Source organism: Cherax quadricarinatus, chromosome 54 (assembly GCF_038502225.1).
Source record: "Cherax quadricarinatus isolate ZL_2023a chromosome 54, ASM3850222v1, whole genome shotgun sequence".
Lineage (NCBI taxonomy): Eukaryota > Metazoa > Arthropoda > Malacostraca > Decapoda > Parastacidae > Cherax > Cherax quadricarinatus.
Window position 1 is genome coordinate 12,967,923 of NC_091345.1, and position 26,155 is coordinate 12,994,077.

The window sequence follows — 26,155 nt, forward strand, 5'->3', positions numbered from 1 at the left end:
ATGCCACACAAACTATCACTCACCATGCCAAAGAAACTATCACCAATCATGCCACACAAACTATCACCCATCATGCCACACAAACTATCACCCATCATGCCACACAAACTATCACTCATCATGCCACACAAACTATCACTCATCATGCCACACAAACTATCACTCATCATGCCACACAAACTATCACTCATCATGCCACACAAACTATCACTCAATGTGAGGGAAAAGTTCTATAGATAGGAGTAGAGAGGGAGTATATAGTAACAATAGTTTCATTGCCGGCTACTTGTTAAGGTAGGGTAAGTCAAGCTTCCGCTATTCCCGCCTTTTTTCCCCCACCCCGAAAGTGATAGTTTGACTGCCGGCTGCTTGTTAAGGTAGGGTCAGTCTAGCTCCCCCTATCCCTTCCCCTCCTTCTTCTCCCCCCCCCCGAAAGGTGACGTGTGGGGCTCTGGTCCAAACAGTAATCACTAGACTCACAGCTCCCAGCACTACTGTAAGTACATTCCTGCCTTGTATACTAGTGGATTTATTGGTGGAAAGCTTCACTTTTGACCAATAATAAACTTAGTCCTTTCAGTTTTGCTCTAGGTTGACTGTTGTAATAATCACCACATCTTTTAGGTATTGTACTTATCATGGAGAGTGATTTCTTAAGCAGTGTCTCTCTTTCCAGCTTGGATGACAGAGAGGGTCACCTGCCAATCAACTGATGGAGATGGACTAACGTCCTGAGACTTCCCCTTTTTGGATTTAATTACCTGTGCACCTGTATGAAATTGCAGGACATAACCCCTCATCATTGCAGTGGTAAAGAACCTGCTTTCCTGTCATCGGGATATAATACTCAAGGCTATACTGTGAAGAACGAACCGGTGGGTTGTAACCAACACCTGAGACCTTCCCCCTTATCATCAGCAACTGCTACGATTTCAACAACACTCAGTGCCACCAACACCAGACACCCCTATATATATTAGCGTTGAATTCAGTTATCATTTATATTTTTCATTTTTCATTTTCTTTAATGTAGGATTAATATTTCATATTTAAGTGTTTTATATTTTCTATATAATAAAGTGTTTATGTTTGTCTGTTATTATTTCTTTTTCTATTCACTAATTTTTTTATGTTTGTCTGTTATTATTTCTTTTTCTATTCACTAATTTTTCTGAGGAGGAGCCAGCCTTGGTAATACTGTCTGAAGTTGTTACAGGGCTGAGTAAGCCTTCACAAGTGGCGACCTTGCCAGGATCAACTCTACTGAATCAAGATTCAACTCCATCTCGAATCTACCATTGGAACTTCAACGCCGCATACCACAGACGGTTACCACCAGCCATGAGTAATCATTCTCTATGGTAGGACTACGGTACAGGTATTTAAAAGATTTGGTGATTGTTATAGTCTCAATTTATTGTAAGTCAAGTCAAGGCAGGAATACTAGTTAATTCTGCCATCTATTTTTGTGTGAGCTTGAAACACTTTGGAGGATTAGACTCTAGGGACCCGAGATTTTCCAGTGACAATTTGTTTCATTGAGCTCTTTATTATATCAAGGGAACTGTCATAGGACACTCTTGATTTGTTGGTGAGAAGATTGGATGGTCAAGGGACCCCATTCTACTTACTGTTTGCTCGGAGCCGGCATAGAACCCTTCGTTTTAATTAATACATATTGTTTAATTGAAGTAGGGATCGAGCCCTCTGGTTTATTTACAGTTTGAGCGGAGCAGGAATTGAACCCTCCGTTTTCTTTAATACCCGTTTCATTTCCCCTGATAGTTTAAGTTATTCTTGCAAGTATAGATGAATACCAGTTTTAGATGAATGCTGGAAGTAAGTTAGGAATAACAGGGAAAAATTTAGAATCTTTCATTAGTGCTAAGATCCAGGAAAGACTTGAAAGAGAGAGAATTGAGAGAGAAGAAAGACAGAAAGGGAAAGAGAAGAAGAAAAGGAGAGAGAGAGAATCGAAAGAGAAGAGAAAAAGGAGAGAGAGAAAATTGAGAGAGAAATCCAAGAAAGACAGTTAGAAAGAGAGAGAGAAGACAAAAAGGAGCGTGATAGACTTGATCGTGAGGAGAGAGCTAGAGTACATGAAGAACAAGTTAAATTAAGAGAACTTGAGGAAAGAGCAAAGGATAGAGAAGTTGAGGAAAAAGCTAGAGAACGTGAGGAAAAAGCTAGAGAACTTGAGTTAATAGAGAGAGAAAAGGATTGCGAGCTCGAAAAATCTCACCTTGAATTAGAGAATAGAAAGTTAACTCTTACACAACAACAATTAGAGGAAGGAGTAATTGAACATCATGCAGCTAGTGCACATATTCCAACACCTAATTTACCTCCCTTCACAGAGGGGGAAGACATAACTTCATACATTATCAGGTTTGAAAATACCGCTAGCCTCTGTGAATGGCCAGCTGACACCTGGGCTACCAGGTTAGGAATGTTATTTTCCGGTACGGCTTTGAATATCTATGCAACTTTGTCGCAGGATATTATATGTAATTATAACCTACTGAAGAAGGCAATCCTTAAAGCATACCAAAAAACCACTAATTCTTACAGGAAAGATTTCAGGTATGCCACCTTACAGCCGGGCCAGAACTTTCAGCAGTTACAGTCACTCTTTCGTTTGTTCGACTTTTGGATAGAGAGTTCAGGAATTGATCACAGTTATGAATCTCATAGAGACTTCATGGTTGCTGACCAGTTCCTGACAGCTCTTCCTCACCAGATACGAACATTCATTAGAGAACGTAACCTGATTAAAGCTGAGGAAGTTGCTGAGGCTGCTGACCTGTATGCTGAGGCTCACAATTCCTATAAAGACCTAAAGGGATCGAACCCTAAGGGCAAGGGTTCATCAGACCTTAAGAAATGAAAGCCTCTAGTGGAAAGTAAAATGACTTCTTTTATTCCTGTTTGTCATTTGTGTGGTGTTAAGGGACATAAACGTCCAGATTGTCCTTCTAAGAAGGTCCAAAAAGTTGGAAGATGTTTTAAAGACTGTAATGACCAAGCACCCTTCTGTTCAGGAACAGTTAATGGACTTAATGTATCTACCATTTTACGAGACACTGGATGCACATGTATATTCATTTCTGATAAGCTGTTCCCTAACCTTAAAGAAACTCATTCCTCTGCTATACTTTCAGACTACTTGGGCCGTACGGACACTTTTCCTACCATCCGTTGTTACATTAGGTCTAAATGGTTCACAGGTTGGTCTGAAGCCGTACTAGCTCCCATCACTTCTTGCTCCGTACTAATAGGTAATGTAAAAGGTGCCATTCTTCCTTCTGAGGTTGACCTTTCATCACCAAAGGTGGACATAAGTGTTTCAGATCCTCTTCCTGTAGAGTCAGAGAAGCCCCTCGAAAGTTCAGATGAGACAATGTCTCGTGAGATTCATGTGGGATTAAAAACCAGTGATGCTACTCTCGAAAGCGAGGTAGTAGGACCACCGGTTCACTTGTTAGATGAAAGTGAAGATATCACCTCCGATACCATAAATGTCTTGACTAGGACTCAGACCAAAGCCCAGGCTTCTCCTACTGTCCATCCTTTGATTTTCCCTGACTTTAAGCCTTTAGATATATCGAAGGACTCCTTTGTCAATTTACAACGTAATTGCCCTTCTCTTCAGAATTGCCATAATGCCACTAAACAAAATCAAGTTATCCAAAGGAAAAACTTTTCATATAAATTTGAATATATAAAAGGTATCTTGTACAAGTCAGTATTCAAATTAAATTCAGATGAGATAGACTATTCCATCTTAGTTGTTCCAAGTCAATGCAGAGAGACTGTTCTTAAAATGGCTCATGACCTGCCAGTGGCCGGACATTTCTCGCATCGTAAAACCTTAAAAAAAATTAGGGAAACCTATTTTTGGCCAAAAATGTCCTCAGATATCACTACCTATTGTAGATCGTGTAAAATTTGCCAACTGTCATCCTCCCGAGGTACCAGGCGAGTACCTATGGTCAAAATGCCAGTCTTTACGGTACCTTTTGAAAGAGTAGCTATTGACATCGTTGGTCCTTTATCTCCACTTTCATCTGGGGGACATAGATATATATTAACATTAGTTGATTATGCTTCGAGTTTCCCTGAAGCCATACCCTTAAAGACCATAACTACTACAGAGGTGGCTGAAGCCCTTTTGTCCATCTTCTCTAGAGTGGGCATCCCTAGAGAAATTTTGTCTGACCGTGGGACACAATTCACATCTGACTTAATGCAACATCTATACCAACTTCTGGGAGTGAAGCCTCTCTTCACCACACCCTATCATCCCAGCTGTAATGGGAGGATTGAGCGCCAGCATTCGTTTCTCAAGTCCATTTAAGGAAACTTTGCTCCCTTAAACCTAAGGAGTGGCATCGTTACCTACCCTGTGCTTTGTTTGCCATGAGGGAAGTTCCCAGTGACTCTTTGGGGTTTTCACCTTTTGAACTTCTCTATGGTAGACAGGCCAGAGGCCCATTGTCCATCCTTCATGACTTATGGACTAATGAGGAGATGAGTGCTGAGGTTCAGTCTACTTACCAGTTTCTCCTTGACCTTAGATCCAAACTTGAGGAGACCTCTGACATAGTTTCGAAATACCTAAGCTTGTCAATAGACCAGTACAAAACCTATTTTGATTCCAAAAGTCAGAGGAGAAGTTTTAAAGTAGGAGATGAAGTTCTTGTACTTTTGCCTATCAAGTCAAATAAATTATTAGTAGCATGGAAAGGTCCATATAAAGTATTAAAAATTTGTGGGAAAGTTGACTACCTCATAGAAGTCAAGGGGAAACCTAAACTTTATCATATCAACATCCTTAAGAAATATTACCGAAGAAATTCGGTTAACTGCCTTAATAACTTTGACTTAGTTTTTCCACACGAACTTGATACGACAACTGAAGAATGTAAAGTGTGCGTAATTGACACCTCTAACTTAGACTATGATGAAGAACTACATGACTTGGTGACTCTTGACCACTCGGACGCAACCAACATTAATATTAATGAATCTTTGGATGACCATAAGAGACATGAACTACTTCAATGTGTGAGTAACTTTTCAGACGTCTTTACTGATATTCCAGGTGTTACCTCCACGGTAGTCCATAAGATTGACTTAGTGACGGACAATCCTATCAAACGAAAATTATACCCATTTCCAGTTCACCTTAGGGATGCATTTGACCGAGAGGTAGACAAATTATTAAAACTAAAGATCATTGAACCTTCAGTATCTTCATATTATTCACCAGTAGTCATGGTTAAGAAGGAGGATAATTCATATAGACTTGCTATTGACTTCAGAGGCCTTAATGCTATAACTCGGTGGGATGCTGAGCCTATGCCCTTAATAGATAGCGATCTACACAAATTTTATGACGCTTCCTTCTTTTCAGAGATTGATATTGCGCAGGCATATCATCAAGTAATGTTAGATCCTTCTTCTAAGCAGTACACCGCTTTTCCTACACACCAAGGACTGATGCAATATAGAACTATGCCCTTCGGTTTGGTAACTGCCTGTGCTACCTACGTGAGAATGATGAGAAAGGTCTTGGATAATATGCCAAATGTTTCAGTTTATTTTGATAACATTTACGTAATGACATCCACGTGGGGCGAACATTTCCAAACATTAACATCAGTTTTGCGTAGGTTACGCTCACATGGCCTCACTGCCAAGCCGAAGAAATGCTTCCTTGGGTATAACAAGATTAGATATCTTGGACTGATACTTTCTAATAACTCTCTGCAGCCTCTCCCCAGTAAGATCAAAGCTTTATTAGAATTTAAATTCCCCAAAACCAAGAAGCTCATGCGTAGCTTTCTTGGTTCTGTAAATTTTTATGCACGATTTATCCCGAACCTTACTGATCTTACAGGCCCTTGTGTGGGGTATCTCCAAACTTAAATTTTATTTGTTGGGAAAAGAATTCATTTTAGAAACGGACCACAAACCTTTGATATACCTAGAAACTTTTAAGGGAACCAACAGTCGCCTCTTGAGGTGGACATTGGCACTCCAGGCTTTTAAGTTCCATATTGTGTATATCAATGGTTCATCCAATTATTTCTCTGACTGGTTAAGTCGTGACAGTCAGTAGAAGATTTCTTGCCTTATGCGGCTTCCACATGTTAGAACTTTTTCCTCGCCTATTCTTCTTATACCCCTTGACTATAAGTCTTGGTATGGGGGAGTCTGAGGAAAAAGTTCTATAGATAGGAGTAGAGAGGGAGTATATAGTAACAATAGTTTCATTGCCGGCTACTTGTTAAGGTAGGGTCAGTCTAGCTCCCGCTATCCCTTCCCCTCCTTCTTCCCCCCCCCGAAAGGTGACGTGTGGGGCTCTGGTCCAAACAGTAATCACTAGACTCACAGCTCCCAGCACTACTGTAAGTACATTCCTGCCTTGTATACTAGTGGATTTATTGGTGGAAAGCTTCACTTTTGACCAATAATTAACTTAGTCCTTTCAGTTTTGCTCTAGGTTGACTGTTGTAATAATCACCACATCTTTTAGGTATTGTACTTATCATGGAGAGTGATTTCTTAAGCAGTGGGTAACCTGTCTATCTTTCCAGCTTGGATGACAGAGAGGGTCACCTGCCAATCAAAGAGCAGAACTGATGGAGATGGACTAACATTCTGAGACTTCCCCTTTTTGGATTTAATTACCTGTGCACCTGTATGAAATTGCAGGACGTAACCCCTCATCATTGCAGCGGTAAAGAACCTGCTTTCCTGTCATATGGATATAATACTCAAGGCTATACTGTGAAGAACGAACCGGTGGGTTGTAACCAACACCTGAGACCCCCCCCCATCATCAGCAACTGCTACGATTTCAACAACACTCAGTGTCACCAACACCAGACACCCCTATATATATTAGCGTTGAATTCAGTTATCATTTATATTTTTCATTTTTCATTTTCTTTAATGTAGGATTAATATTTCATATTTAAGTGTTTTATATTTTCTATATAATAAAGAGTTTATGTTTGTCTGTTATTATTTCTTTTTCAATTCACTAATTTTCCTGAGGAGGAGCCAGCCTTGGTAATACTGTCTGAAGTTGTTACAGGGCTGAGTAAGCCTTCACACTCATCATGCCACACAAACTATCACCCATCATGCCACACAAACTATCACCCATCATGCCACACAAACTATCACCCATCATGCCACACAAACTATCACCCATCATGCCACACAAACTATCACCCATCATGCCACACAAACTATCACTCATCATGCCACACAAACTATCACCCATCATGCCACACAAACTATTACCCATCATGCCACACAAACTATCACCCATCATGCCAAACAATCACCCATCATGCCACACAAACTATCACTCACCATGCCACACAAACTATCACTCACCATGCCACACAAACTATCACCCATCATGCCACACAAACTATCACCCATCATGCCACACAAACTATCACTCATCATGCCACACAAACTATCACCCATCATGCCACACGAACTATCACCCATCATGCCACACAAACTATCACCCATCATGCCACACAAACTATCACCCATCATGCCACACAAACTATCACTCATCATGCCACACAAACCATCACCCATCCACACAAACTATCACCCATCATGCCACACAAACTATCACCCATCATGCCACACAAACTATCACTCATCATGCCACACAAACCATCACCATGCCACACAAACTATCACTCATCATGCCACACAAACTATCACCCATCATGCCACACAAACTATCACCCATCATGCCACACAAACTATCACTCATCATGCCACACAAACTATCACTCACCATGCCACACAAACTATCACTCATCATCATATCACTCACCATGCCACACAAACTATCACTCACCATGCCACACAAACTATCACTCATCATATCACCCATCATGCCACACCAACTATCACCCATCATGCCACACAAACTATCACCCATCATGCCACACAAACTATCACCCATCATGCCACACAAACTATCACCCATCATGCCACACAAACTATCACCCATCATGCCACACAAACTATCACTCATCATGCCACACAAACTATCACTCATCATGCCACACAAACTATCACTCACCATGCCACACAAACTATCACTCATCATGCCACACAAACTATCACTCACCATGCCACACAAACTATCACTCATCATGCCACACAAACTATCACCCATCATGCCACACAAACTATCACTCATCATGCCACACAAACTATCACCCATCATGCCACACAAACTATCACTCATCATGCCACACAAACTATCACTCACCATGCCACACAAACTATCACTCATCATGCCACACAAACTATCACCCATCATGCCACACAAACTATCACTCATCATGCCACACAAACTATCACCCATCATGCCACACAAACTATCACTCATCATGCCACACAAACTATCACTCACCATGCCACACAAACTATCACCCATCATGCCACACAAACTATCACTCACCATGCCACACAAACTATCACTCATCATGCCACACAAACTATCACCCATCATGCCACACAAACTATCACTCACCATGCCACACAAACTATCACTCATCATGCCACACAAACTATCACCCATCATGCCACACAAACTATCACCCATCATGCCACACAAACTATCACCCATCATGCCACACAAACTATCACCCATCATGCCACACAAACTATCACTCACCATGCCACACAAACTATCACTCACCATGCCACACAAACTATCACTCATCATGCCACACAAACTATCACTCATCATGCCACACAAACTATCACTCACCATGCCACACAAACTATCACCCATCATGCCACACAAACTATCACTCATCATGCCACACAAACTATCACTCACCATGCCACACAAACTATCACCCATCATGCCACACAAACTATCACCCATCATGCCACACAAACTATCACTCACCATGCCACACAAACTATCACCCATCATGCCACACAAACTATCACTCATCATGCCACACAAACTATCACTCACCATGCCACACAAACTATCACTCATCATGCCACACAAACTATCACTCATCATGCCACACAAACTATCACTCATCATGCCACACAAACTATCACTCATCATGCCACACAAACTATCACTCATCATGCCACACAAACTATCACTCACCATGCCACACAAACTATCACTCATCATGCCACACAAACTATCACTCACCATGCCACATAAACTATCACTCATCATGCCACACAAACTATCACTCATCATGCCACACAAACTATCACTCATCATGCCACACAAACTATCACTCATCATGCCACACAAACTATCACCCATCATGCCACACAAACTATCACTCATCATGCCACACAAACTATCACCCATCATGCCACACAAACTATCACTCATCATGCCACACAAACTATCACTCACCATGCCACACAAACTATCACTCATCATGCCACACAAACTATCACCCATCATGCCACACAAACTATCACTCACCATGCCACACAAACTATCACTCATCATGCCACACAAACTATCACCCATCATGCCACACAAACTATCACTCATCATGCCACACAAACTATCACTCATCATGCCACACAAACTATCACTCATCATGCCACACAAACTATCACCCATCATGCCACACAAACTATCACCCATCATGCCACACAAACTATCACCCATAATGCCACACAAACTATCACTCATCATGCCACACAAACTATCACCCATCATGCCACACAAACTATCACCAATCACGCCACACAAACTATCACCCATCATGCCACACAAACTATCACCCATCATGCCACACAAACTATCACTCATGCCACACAAACTATCACCCATCATGCCACACAAACTATCACCCATCATGCCACACAAACTATCACTCATCATGCCACACAAACTATCACTCATCATGCCACACAAACTATCACTCATCATGCCACACAAACTATCACCCATCATGCCACACAAACTATCACCCATCATGCCACACAAACTATCACCCATCATGCCACACAAACTATCACCCATCATGCCACACAAACTATCACCCATCATGCCACACAAACTATCACCCATCATGCCACACAAACTATCACCCATCATGCCACACAAACTATCACCCATCATGCCACACAAACTATCACCCATCATGCCACACAAACTATCACCCATCATGCCACACAAACTATCACCCATCATGCCACACAAACTATCACTCATAATGCCACACAAACTATCACTCATCATGCCACACAAACTATCACTCATCATGCCACACAAACTATCACCCATCATGCCACACAAACTATCACTCATCATGCCACACAAACTATCACTCATCATGCCACACAAACTATCACTCACCATGCGACACAAACTATCACTCATCATGCCACACAAACTATCCCCCATCATGCCACACAAACTATCCCCCATCATGCCACACAAACTATCACTCATCATGCCACACAAATTATCCCCCATCATGCCACACAAACTATCACCCATCATGCCACACAAACTATCACCCATCATGCCACTCAAACTATCCCCCATCATGCCACACAAACTATCACCCATCATGCCACACAAACTATCACTCATCATGCCACACAAACTATCACTCACCATGCCACACAAACTATCACTCATCATGCCACACAAACTATCACCCATCATGCCACACAAACTATCACTCACCATGCCACACAAACTATCACTCATCATGCCACACAAACTATCACCCATCATGCCACACAAACTATCACTCATCATGCCACACAAACTATCACTCATCATGCCACACAAACTATCACTCATCATGCCACACAAACTATCACCCATCATGCCACACAAACTATCACCCATCATGCCACACGAACTATCACCCATAATGCCACACAAACTATCACTCATCATGCCACACAAACTATCACCCATCATGCCACACAAACTATCACTCATCATGCCACACAAACTATCACTCATCATGCCACACAAACTATCACCCATCATGCCACACAAACTATCACCCATCATGCCACACAAACTATCACCCATCATGCCACACAAACTATCACTCATCATGCCACACAAACTATCACCCATCATGCCACACAAACTATCACCCATCATGCCACACAAACTATCACTCATCATGCCACACAAACTATCACTCATCATGCCACACAAACTATCACTCATCATGCCACACAAACTATCACCCATCATGCCACACAAATTATCACCCATCATGCCACACAAACTATCACCCATCATGCCACACAAACTATCACCCATCATGCCACACAAACTATCACCCATCATGCCACACAAACTATCACCCATCATGCCACACAAACTATCACCCATCATGCCACACAAACTATCACCCATCATGCCACACAAACTATCACCCATCATGCCACACAAACTATCACCCATCATGCCACACAAACTATCACCCATCATGCCACACAAACTATCACCCATCATGCCACACAAACTATCACTCATCATGCCACACAAACTATCACTCATCATGCCACACAAACTATCACTCATCATGCCACACAAACTATCACCCATCATGCCACACAAACTATCACTCATCATGCCACACAAACTATCACTCATCATGCCACACAAACTATCACTCACCATGCGACACAAACTATCACTCATCATGCCACACAAACTATCCCCCATCATGCCACAAAAACTATCCCCCATCATGCCACACAAACTATCACTCATCATGCCACACAAATTATCCCCCATCATGCCACACAAACTATCACCCATCATGCCACACAAACTATCACCCATCATGCCACTCAAACTATCCCCCATCATGCCACACAAACTATCACCCATCATGCCACACAAACTTTCACCCATCATGCCACACTATCACCCATCATGCCACACAAACTATCACCCATCATGCCACACAAACTATCCCCCATCATGCCACACAAACTATCACCCATCATGCCACACAAACTATCACCCATCATGCCACACAAACTATCACCCATCATGCCACACAAACTATTACCCATCATGCCACACAAACTATCACTCACCATGCCACACAAACTATCACCCATCATGCCACACAAACTATCACCCATCATGCCACACAAACTATCACCCATCATGCCACACAAACTATTACCCATCATGCCACACAAACTATCACCCATCATGCCACACAAACTATTACCCATCATGCCACACAAACTATCACTCACCATGCCACACAAACTATCACCCATCATGCCACACAAACTATTACCCATCATGCCACACAAACTATCACTCACCATGCCACACAAACTATCACTCATCATGCCACACAAACTATCACTCATCATGCCACACAAACTATCACTCATCATGCCACACAAACTATCACTCACCATGCCACACGAACTATCACTCACCATGCCACACAAACTATCACCCATCATGCCACACAAACTATCACCCATCATGCCACACAAACTATCACCCATCATGCCACACAAACTATCACCCATCATGCCACACAAACTGTCACCCATCATGCCACACAAACTATCACCCATCATGCCACACAAACTATCACCCATCATGCCACGCAAACTATCACCCATCATGCCACACAAACTGTCACCCATCATGCCACACAAACTATCACTCACCATGCCACACAAACTATCACTCATCATGCCACACAAACTATCACCCATCATGCCACACAAACTATCACCCATCATGCCACACAAACTATCACTCATCATGCCACACAAACTATCACCCATCATGCCACACAAACTATCACCCATCATGCCACACAAACTATCACCCATCATGCCACACAAACTATCACCCATCATGCCACACAAACTATCACTCATCATGCCACACAAATTATCCCCCATCATGCCACACAAACTATCACCCATCATGCCACACAAACTATCACTCATCATGCCACACAAACTATCACTCACCATGCCACACAAACTATCACCCATCATGCCACTCAAACTATCCCCCATCATGCCACACAAACTATCACCCATCATGCCACACAAACTTTCACCCATCATGCCACACTATCACCCATCATGCCACACAAACTATCACCCATCATGCCACACAAACTATCCCCCATCATGCCACACAAACTATCACCCATCATGCCACACAAACTATTCCCCATCATGCCACACAAACTATCACTCACCATGCCACACAAACTATCACCCATCATGCCACACAAACTATCACCCATCATGCCACACAAACTATCATCCATCATGCCACACGAACTATCATTCACCATGCCACACAAACTATCACTCATCATGCCACACAAACTATCAATCATCATGCCACACAAACTATCGCCCATCATGCCACACAAACTATCACTCATCATGCCACACAAACTGTCACTCACCATGCCACACGAACTATCACCCATCATGCCACACAAACTATCACCCATCATGCCACACAAACTATCACTCACCATGCCACACAAACTATCACCCATCATGCCACACAAACTATCACCCATCATGCCACACAAACTATCACCCATCATGCCACACATACTGTCGCTCACCATGCCACACAAACTATCACCCATCATGCCACACAAACTATCACTCACCATGCCACACAAACTATCACTCACCATGCCACACAAACTATCACCCATCATGCCACACAAACTATCACTCTCCATGCCACACAAACTATCACCCATCATGCCACACAAACTATCACTCTCCATGCCACACAAACTATCACCCATCATGCCACACAAACTATCACTCACCATGCCACACAAACTATCACTCTCCATGCCACACAAACTATCACCCATCATGCCACACAAACTATCACTCTCCATGCCACACAAACTATCACCCATCATGCCACACATACTGTCGCTCACCATGCCACACAAACTATCACTCACCATGCCACACAAACTATCACCCATCATGCCACACAAACTATCACTCTCCATGCCACACAAACTATCACTCTCCATGCCACACAAACTATCACTCTCCATGCCACACAAACTATCACCCATCATGCCACACAAACTATCACTCTCCATGCCACACAAACTATCACTCTCCATGCCACACAAACTATCACCCATCATGCCACACATACTGTCGCTCACCATGCCACACAAACTATCACTCTCCATGCCACACAAACTATCACCCATCATGCCACACAAACTATCACTCTCCATGCCACACAAACTATCACCCATCATGCCACACAAACTATCACCCATCATGCCACACAAACTATCACCCATCATGCCACACAAACTATCACCCATCATGCCACACAAACTATCACCCATCATGCCACACAAACTATCACCCATCATGCCACACAAACTATCACTCATCATGCCACACAAACTATCACCCATCATGCCACACAAACTATCACCCATCATGCCACACAAACTATCACCCATCATGCCACACAAACTATCACTCATCATGCCACACAAACTATCACCCATCATGCCACACAAACTATCACCCATCATGCCACACAAACTATCACTCATCATGCCACACAAACTATCACCCATCATGCCACACAAACTATCACTCACCATGCCACACAAACTATCACTCATCATGCCACGCAAACTATCACCCATCATGCCACACAAACTATCACTCACCATGCCACACAAACTATCACCCATCATGCCACACAAACTATCACTCACCATGCCACACAGACTATCACCCATCATGCCACACAAACTATCACCCATCATGCCACGCAAACTGTCACCCATCATGCCACACAAACTATCACCCATCATGCCACACAAACTATCACCCATCATGCCACGCAAACTATCACCCATCATGCCACACAAACTATCACCCATCATGCCACACAAACTATCACTCACCATGCCACACAAACTATCACTCATCATGCCACACAAACTATCACCCATCATGCCACACAAACTATCACCCATCATGCCACACAAACTATCACCCATCATGCCACACAAACTATCACCCATCATGCCACACAAACTATCACCCATCATGCCACGCAAACTATCACCCATCATGCCACACAAACTATCACTCATCATGCCACACAAACTATCACCCATCATTCCACACAAACTATCACCCATCATGCCACACAAACTATCACTCATCATGCCACGCAAACTATCACCCATCATGCCACACAAACTATCACCCATTATGCCACACAAACTAATCACCCATCATGCCACACAAACTATCACTCACCATGCCACACAAACTATCACTCATCATGCCACACAAACTATCACCCATTATGCCACACAAACTAATCACCCATCATGCCACACAAACTATCACACATCATGCCACACAAACTATCACCCATCATGCCACACAAACTATCACCCATCATGCCACACAAACTATCACCCATCATGCCACACAAACTATCACTCATCATGCCACACAAACTATCACCCATCATGCCACACAAACTATCACCCATCATGCCACACAAACTATCACCCATCATGCCACACAAACTATCACCCATCATGCCACACAAACTATCACCCATCATGCCACACAAACTAATCACCCATCATGCCACACAAACTATCACACATCATGCCACACAAACTATCACCCATCATGCCACACAAACTATCACCCATCATGCCACACAAACTATCACCCATCATACCACACAAACTATCACTCATCATGCCACACAAACTATCACCCATCATGCCACACAAACTATCACCCATCATGCCACACAAACTATCACCCATCATGCCACACAAACTATCACCCATCATGCCACACAAACTATCACCCATCATGCCACACAAACTAATCACCCATCATGCCACACAAACTATCACACATCATGCCTCACGAACTATCACCCATCATGCCACACAAACTATCACCCATCATGCCACACAAACTATCACCCATCATGCCACACAAACTAATCACCCATCATGCCACACAAACTATCACACATCATGCCTCACGAACTATCACCCATCATGCCACTCAAACTATCACCCATCATGCCACACAAACTATCACCCATCATGCCACACAAACTATCACTCATCATGCCACACAAACTATCACCCATCATGCCACACAAACTATCACCCATCATGCCACACAAACTATCACTCATCATGCCACACAAACTATCACCCATCATGCCACACAAACTATCACCCATCATGCCACAGAAACTATCACCCATCATGCCACACAAACTATCACCCATCATGCCACACAATCTATCACTCATCATGCCACACAAACTATCACCCATCATGGCTCACAAACTATCACCCATCATGCCACACAATCTATCACTCATCATGCCACACAAACTATCACCCATCATGCCACACAAACTATCACCCATCATGCCACACAAACTATCAACCATCATGCCACACAAACTATCACCCATCATGCCACGCAAACTGTCACCCATCATGCCACACAAACTATCACCCATCATGCCACACAAACTATCACCCATCATGCCACACAAACTATCACCCATCATGCCACACAAACTATCACTCATCATGCCACACAAACTATCACCCATCATGCCACACAAACTATCACCCATCATGCCACACAAACTATCACCCATCATGCCACACAAACTATCACCCATCATGCCACACAAACTATCACCCATCATGCCACACAAACTAATCACCCATCATGCCACACAAACTATCACACATCATGCCACACAAACTATCACCCATCATGCCACACAAACTATCACCCATCATGCCAAACAATCACCCATCATGCCACACAAACTATCACCCATCATGCCACACAAACTATCACCCATCATGCCACACAAACTATCACCCATCATGCCACACAAACTATCACCCATCATGCCACGCAAACTATCACCCATCATGCCACACAAACTATCACTCATCATGCCACACAAACTATCACCCATCATGCCACACAAACTATCACCCATCATGCCACACAAACTATCACTCATCATGCCACGCAAACTATCACCCATCATGCCACACAAACTATCACCCATTATGCCACACAAACTAATCACCCATCATGCCACACAAACTATCACTCACCATGCCACACAAACTATCACTCATCATGCCACACAAACTATCACCCATTATGCCACACAAACTAATCACCCATCATGCCACACAAACTATCACCCATCATGCCACACAAACTATCACACATCATGCCACACAAACTATCACCCATCATGCCACACAAACTATCACCCATCATGCCACACAAACTATCACCCATCATGCCACACAAACTATCACTCATCATGCCACACAAACTATCACCCATCATGCCACACAAAGTATCACCCATAATGCCACACAAACTATCACCCATCATGCCACACAAACTATCACCCATCATGCCCCACAAACTATCACCCATCATGCCACACAAACTAATCACCCATCATGCCACACAAACTATCACACATCATGCCACACAAACTATCACCCATCATGCCACACAAACTATCACCCATCATGCCACACAAACTATCACCCATCATACCACACAAACTATCACTCATCATGCCACACAAACTATCACCCATCATGCCACACAAACTATCACCCATCATGCCACACAAACTATCACCCATCATGCCACACAAACTATCACCCATCATGCCACACAAACTATCACCCATCATGCCACACAAACTAATCACCCATCATGCCACACAAACTATCACACATCATGCCTCACGAACTATCACCCATCATGCCACACAAACTATCACCCATCATGCCACACAAACTATCACTCACCATGCCACACAAACTATCACTCATCATGCCACACAAACTATCACCCATCATGCCACACAAACTATCACCCATCATGCCACACAATCTAATCACCCATCATGCCACACAAACTATCACCCATCATGCCACACAAACTATCACCCATCATGCCACACAAACTATCACTCACCATGCCACACAAACTATCACTCATCATGCCACACAAACTATCACCCATCATGCCACACAAACTATCACCCATCATGCCACACAAACTAATCACCCATCATGCCACACAAACTATCACCCATCATGCCACACAAACTATAACCCATCATGCCACACAAACTATCACCCATCATGCCACACAAACTATCACTCATCATGCCACACAAACTATCACCCATCATGCCACACAAACTATCACCCATCATGCCACACAAACTATCACCCATCATGCCACACAAACTATCACCCATCATGCCACACAAACTATCACCCATCATGCCACACAAACTATCACCCATCATGCCACACAAACTATCACCCATCATGCCACACAAACTATCACCCATCATGCCACACAATCTATCACTCATCATGCCACACAAACTATCACCCATCATGCCACACAAACTATCACCCATCATGCCACACAAACTATCACCCATCATGCCACACAAACTATCACCCATCATGCCACACAAACTATCACCCCTCATGCCACACAAACTATCACTCACCATGCCACACAAACTATCACCCATCATGCCACACAAACTATCACCCATCATGCCACACAAACTATCACTCACCATGCCACACAAACTATCACCCATCATGCCACACAAACTATCACCCATCATGCCACACAAACTATCACTCACCATGCCACACAAACTATCACCCATCATGCCACACAAACTATCACCCATCATGCCACACAAACTATCACTCACCATGCCACACAAACTATCACCCATCATGCCACACAAACTATCACTCACCATGCCACACAAACTATCACCCATCATGCCACACAAACTATCACCCATCATGCCACACAAACTATCACCCATCATGCCACACAAACTATCACCCATCATGCCACACAAACTATCACTCACCATGCCACACAAACTATCACTCATCATGCCACACAAACTATCACCCATCATGCCACACAAACTATCACCCATCATGCCACACAAACTATCACCCCTCATGCCACACAAACTATCACTCACCATGCCACACAAACTATCACCCATCATGCCACACAAACTATCACCCATCATGCCACACAAACTATCACTCACCATGCCACACAAACTATCACCCATCATGCCACACAAACTATCACCCATCATGCCACACAAACTATCACCCATCATGCCACACAAACTATCACCCATCATGCCACACAAACTATCACCCATCATGCCACACAAACTATCACTCATCATGCCACACAAACTATCACTCACCATGCCACACAAACTATCACCCATCATGCCACACAAACTATCACCCATCATGCCACACAAACTATCACTCACCATGCCACACAAACTATCACCCATCATGCCACACAAACAAGCTGTGACCAAAAAAAAAAATTCTACATATTCAGTCAATTTAATAAATGGATTTCTTGTTAATCTGTCGCTCCAACACATACTATGTGGTCAAGGATGGAGACCAAATCGAGTTTACGAGATGGACAGTCGAGTCTCCAAATTTACAATCCTCGACTCTTTCCAGAGAACGCTAAACGATCTCACACTGGCGTACTACTCCCGTAATGGACGCTTTTCTTTGACTGGTAAACGCATAACAACAGTGAAATTAAGACACATGTGCAACATCTGGGTATCTTTATTGTAAACGTTTCACCATCCAGTGGCTTTATCAATACAAATTAAGACACATGTGTCTTAATTTCATCTTGCCGGTATTATATACCATTCTTGCACAACAAAACAACAGTAACAAGATAAAAGCTTCACTACTGCAAGTGATGACGATTTCGATAGTAGCGAAAAAAAAGTATTCCCAGAAAAAATATTCTACAGTAACATTGAAATATTCAGTGTGAGTAAACTGGGTATCATTATGTAATTGATAACCCTGGTAGAAATGACTGAGTTATATATTTATAAAATATTTAGATATGTGGGAAGCGAGGGATAACTCTCCTAGTCATTGCCTGATTATTTTTTTTTTTCATTCCTGCGAGAAGTTTTCGTTTATACCTTGAGAACTCCTCATCAGACTGGCTTCACATTTCCAACACTGGTATACCGTAAATAAATAAAGATTCGTACAACTATTCGCAGCTGCAGGAACAATCTGAACCGAAGTTCAGGACTGTATAAGCTAGATCTATTTATAATAAAATTTGCCAGATTTATAAACCATTCTGATGAACCAGTTCACTTCTGGTCAATGTTGATTAAACCATTCCCGGGTTTGGTTTCTATGTGATAATTTGAGGTAGCCCTTGTTCAAGCCCGTCTTTGATTTGTATATTTCAGTCACTATCTCCTCCTCATTCTTCGGCTTTCAAGAAAGCACTGGTTCAGGGCTCTTAATCAATCTTCGTGTGTAAGATTCCGTATAAAGCGAATTAATTTAGTCCTCTCTCTTCTGTGTACGTTCTCCAGCGCATTTCTGACCATTCTGTAGTACGGAGACCAAAAATGAGCTACTTAATCTGAAGACTTACAAATACTGAAGAAAAACATTCTTGATGAACAACTCACGTGCAACACCAGGGTACCCTTCATTTGAGAGACGTTTCGCCCTGGTGGACGAAACCTTTCCAAAATTTCATTCAAAACACCAGACACAACCTTAAAACATTGCAATACACTCAACAGACCTCTTCTTCAACTTGCTGCCAAAGTTTTGTTACCAAAATCTCATTAAAGTCAAGGACTAACCTGTGAGTGAGCAGAGAAGGACAGCAAAACTCGCAGCATTTGGGAATCTTTACTGAGGAAACGTTTAGCCAGCCAATGGCTTCTTCAGTCCAGTACAGAGAAGAACGGTGAAAGATGTGTTTAGACCATCAGTCTCAAGATTGATGGTCTAAACACATAGACTCGAGGCCTTCAACTTGTCTCTTTCTAAACATTAGGGAGGGGGGACTCGAACCCGTATCGTTTTGGCCCGCCTCATGGTGAGCGAAAATCTCACGACGCTCTAACCAGTGATCTTTGTAGGATTGGGTGGTCCTGTGGGTTAGAGCGTCGTGTGTTTTTTCACTCACCATGAGGCGGGCCAAACGACACGGGTTCGAGTTCTCGGCTAGTCGCAGTGTTGTTATAGCAGATGTTAAGAACCACAGAGTTTATTATTTCTAGGCAAAGATTCGGATCCGTGTGTGTGAATACACACACACACACACACCACCCACACACACACACACACACACACACACACACACACACACACACACACACACACACACACACACACACACACACACACACACACACATATATATATATACATATATATATATATATATATATATATATATATATATATATATATATATATATATATATATATATATATATATATATGTGTGTGTGTGTGTGTGTGTGTGTGTGTGTGTGTGTTTGTGTGTGTGTGTATTCACACACACGGATCCGAATCTTTGCCTAGAAAAAATAAACTCTGTGGTTCTTAACATCTGCTCAAGACACATTCCATTAAGAAAAAGAAAGAGAAGATGTAAACTAGAAAGAGAGAGATGCTCCATATAGAGACAAAGGCGAAGAGTCACAGAGCTGCTAAGGGGGACCAATATGTCTGAAATACGAAGGGAGGCCTTGGTCATTGAAATTGCAAATATCGAACTTAAGCTGAAGGAATCTTACAGGAAACAAGAATCATAATACTCTTTCTCTTATGCCAAATCTAAGTTAAAAACAACATCCAGTACTGGGCTCTTGCTTATGCGAGATGGGACATACACAGATGACAGCCAAGAAATGAGTGAGATACTAAAGTCCCAGTACGACTCAGTGCTCAGTGAGCCGCTACCCAGACTAAGGGTCGAAAATCCAAATAAATTCTTGATGAACGAGGCCCAAAATTTGATCATCTCAGAATTCTCGGATATTATCCTAATACCACAAAACTTTAAAAAGGCAATAAATGACATGCCCATGCACTCTGCCCCAGGCACAGACTCATGGAACTCCGTGTTCATCAAGAACTGCAAGAAACCCCTAACACGTGCCTTCAGCATTCTATGAAGAGGGAGCATGGACACATGGGTCATCCCACACTCACTAAAAACAACAGACATTGCCCCACTCTACATAAAAATCTTTGAAAGGGCTCTAAGAAGCAAGATCGCTAACCACCTAGATACCCATAATTTACACAACCCAGGGCAACACGGGTTTAGAGAAGGTCGCTCCTGCCTGTCCCAGCTACTGGACCACTATGACAAGGTCCTGGAAGCTGTAGAGGATAAACATAATACGTATGTAGTATACACAGACCTTGCAAAAGCCTTCGACAAGTGTGACCATGGTGAAACAGCGCACAAAATGCGTGATAAAGGAATACCAGGAAAAGTTGGTAAATGGATCTATAACTTCCTGACAAATAGAACACAAAAAGTGATAGTAAACAGAGTAAAGTCCGAGGCAGCTTCGGTGAAAAGCTCTGTTCCACAAGGCACAGTACTCGCTCCCATTCAATTCCTCCTCCTCATATCTGACATAGACAGAGATGTAAGCCATAGCTCCGTGTCTTCCTTTGCTGATGACACCCAAATTGCCATGACAGTGACCTCCATCGAAGACACCGCGAGACTTCAAGCGGACATCAACCAAATTTTTAAATGCGCCACTCAGAACAATATGAAGCTCAATAAAGAGAAATTTCATATGGAAAACTTGAGGAAATTAAAACTGTATCAAGGTATACAACAAATTCTAACGATATAATATAGCGACAAAGTAATGTGAAGGACCTGGGAGTGATAATGCCAGAGGATCTCGCCTTCAAGGACCACAATAATGTATCTACCGGATCTGCTAGGAAAATGATAGGATGGATAATGAGAACCTTCAAACTAGGGGCACAAAGCCCATGATAACAACATAAGAACATGTGAAAGAAGGCACACTGCAGTATGCCTAATGGCCCATGCGAGGCTTGTTCTCTCTTCAAGGCAGGGGAAATTGATGACCTGGAGAGTGTTCAAAGAACTTTCACGGCACACATTAGTGCGATAAGGCACCTAAATTACTGAGACTGGTTGAAGTCCCTTGATTTGTATTCCCTGGAACGCAGGCGAGAGAGATACATGATAATGTATCCTAGAAAGATTAGTACCAAACTTGCACGCGAAAATAGCTCCCTATGAAAGCAAAAGTCTTGGCAGGAGTTGTAACATTTCACCGATGAAAAACAGGGGCGCCAGGAGTACACTGAGAGACAACACAATGTGTCAGGGGCCCAAGACTGTTCAACTACCTCCCAGCATACATAAAGATGATTACCAATAGGCCCCTGGCTGTCTTCAAGAAGGCACTGGACAGGCACCTAAAGTCAGTACCTGACATGGTTGATCAGACCCTGATCCACCAAGAGACCTGGTCTCAGACAGAGCCGCGGGGGCGTTGACTCCGAAACCTTCTCCAGGCATACTCCAGGTATATATATATATATATATATATATATATATATATATATATATATATATATATATATATATATGTATGTATATATATATATATATATATATATATATATATATATATATATATATATATATATATATATATATATATATATATATATATGTATATATATATATATATATATATATATATATATATATATATATATATATATATATATATATATATATATATATATATATATATATATACCTCTAGAACTGTCCTAGGGACCCTCATCCTCAGAGAAAAGAATAAACTTGCTTCAAGGAAAACTCAAGATTCTCTCTGAAGCTGTTTGAGAATTTTCTCCTACCACCCCCTATATTTAATATATATTTTATTTAAAGGCAAAATACATCGACAAAACATTCACAAAGATAAAATAGAGAGTAAAACAACATAGGTAACTCAGAGCTACATCTCGAATGCTTCGTCCAGCTCCCCGGCGGTGGGCCGCGTGCCCAGAATGCTGCAGGCATTTCCTCTCTGGATCGCAACGCTGAGTCTCTGAAAGAGGAAGCTGGTCGCCCTGTGGTCCTTGGTTTCTATGATGAGCTTTTCACCCAGCTCTTTGAGGAACTTTAGAGCACACTTGCCCCATGCTCCAAGGGTCTCCGACCCTATTGGAATGAAGTTATAGCAAAGGGGAAGGTCTTCATATTTTCGGATCTTCTGTGTCTCCCTGTGGCTGGCAGCTCCACCCCCTTCCACTACGGAGTATGGCAAGTAGGTGTCTGCCAATGTGGCGGTACAGGTGTAGTCCCAGGCAATCTGCTTTCCCTCCTTCCAGGGTAGCATAGTGGCTCCATCAGGACGCTTTTGACTTCCGTCAGACCTCTGCACTTGGGGTTCCCGTTGAGCTGGGCAACGGGCTGTGGCGAGGCTTCTCTTTATGATGTCACTGACCTCCTCATGCCTGGCATACTTGATCAGCTGTCGCCCTGCCGCAAATACACCTATGGTCGGTGAGAATGGGGGCGGCTAGGCGAAGAGCAACACCAATCCGAATGGCCTGTGGGTCTAGTCGAGTGCCAGGGAGGAACTGGGAACAGCTAACAGGAAATCTGAGTGTGGTGCCTTCACTGCCAGGAGACGAGCTTTGTCCTTTCCTGAGGCGTTGGAGAGCATTGTGTTGGCGATTTTTTCCATGATCGGTTTGTCCCAGTGGTACTGTTTGTGTTCTTATATATATATATATATATATATATATATATATATATATATATATATATATATATATATATATATATATATATATATATATATATATATATATATATATATATATATATATATATATATAAATGTATATACACACACACACACACACACACACATATATATATATATATATATATATATATATATATATATATATATATATATATATATATATATATTATATATATATATATATATATATATATATATATATATATATATATATATATATATATATATATATATATACTTATTAGTATTATTTTCTTTATTTGTTTCTTGAAATAATACTTTTATCTTTCTCTTCTCAACTCAGGTAAAAGGCAAAAGTTCGAAATACTGGCGAGAAAAAAAATAGTTTCTGATTCCTTACTTAAGGAGTTGAATCCAGTATAAAGTAGGATCCAACACTACTCAGGGTGAGATGGACTGAGTTTGAAGACCTCGTTTAGGCTCTTCACTCTAGGTAAGACTTTGCTTCATGCATCTATATTTTAGTAGAAGATAAAAAAAATATTTTTTTTATCTTGTTTATAGTTGTCTCGGTGGTTGGGTTTATTGACCGCGCTTCTCTCCCTGTAGAGCGAAACGATGGATTCAAAACGTTGTGTTGTGAGAATGAGCGAGGAGGTGGAGAAAGTCAGTGGAGGATGTAATTAGACATCTCTGAAGAGTGATCTCCAAGTGGTTCCAGGAATTTATTTTTTTTAATTTCTTCAACTTTTCGCTATTCTCTCGTTGTTGCCTCGAGACTCCCTCATTCATAGGCTCCAAAAATTTCATTTCTTGTGGACGGTGACTGGAGCAGAGTCTTTGTTACCGTATCATCTAACAGGTGCAGGTATATCTAACCTTGCTGTTCCCATCCCCAGCATCCTGGAATGGCTGTGATAGCTTCCAAAAGCTTCAGCTGCTGTGCTTCGAGCGTTGAAAAGATGCCTCGTAATTTGACGAGCAAGAGAGAGAGAGAGAGAGAGAGAGAGACAGACAGACAGACAGACAGAGAGAGAGACAGAGACAGAGAGAAAGAGAGAGAATTCAACGTGTGGGAGTGAATTTAACCACGTTAAATAAATTTCTGTTAACCTCTTCTGAATGTCTTCAGTATTTAATGGCTGAAGCATCTTAAGACCAGGACAGTAACTCTGTATATGACCTGCTCACAGGACGGACCGCGGGGGGCATTGACCCCCGCGGTCCTTAAAGAAAAAGAACTTGAAATCGTTGGAATCCGTGAAGTACCTGGAGAATGACTCATCCGATCGGGATCAAACTTTC

General features: G+C 42.3%; 1 protein-coding gene across 5 annotated transcripts in view; it reads left to right on the plus strand.

Moving 5' to 3' along the window:
* The window catches only part of LOC128699145 (innexin unc-9-like), a 162,062-nt gene that overhangs the window by 12,245 nt on the left and 123,662 nt on the right, over positions 1 to 26,155 (plus strand). Inside the window, exon 1 of one of the 5 annotated variants that reach the window (XM_053791687.2) lies at positions 25,217 to 25,343. The exons of 3 other annotated variants lie outside the window; for them this stretch is intronic. The gene's annotated coding sequence lies outside the window, so the exon portion shown is untranslated. Of the gene's footprint in view, positions 1 to 25,216; positions 25,344 to 26,155 lie in introns of those variants that run through there. One more of the 5 variants, XM_053791688.2, reaches the window with a different exon arrangement.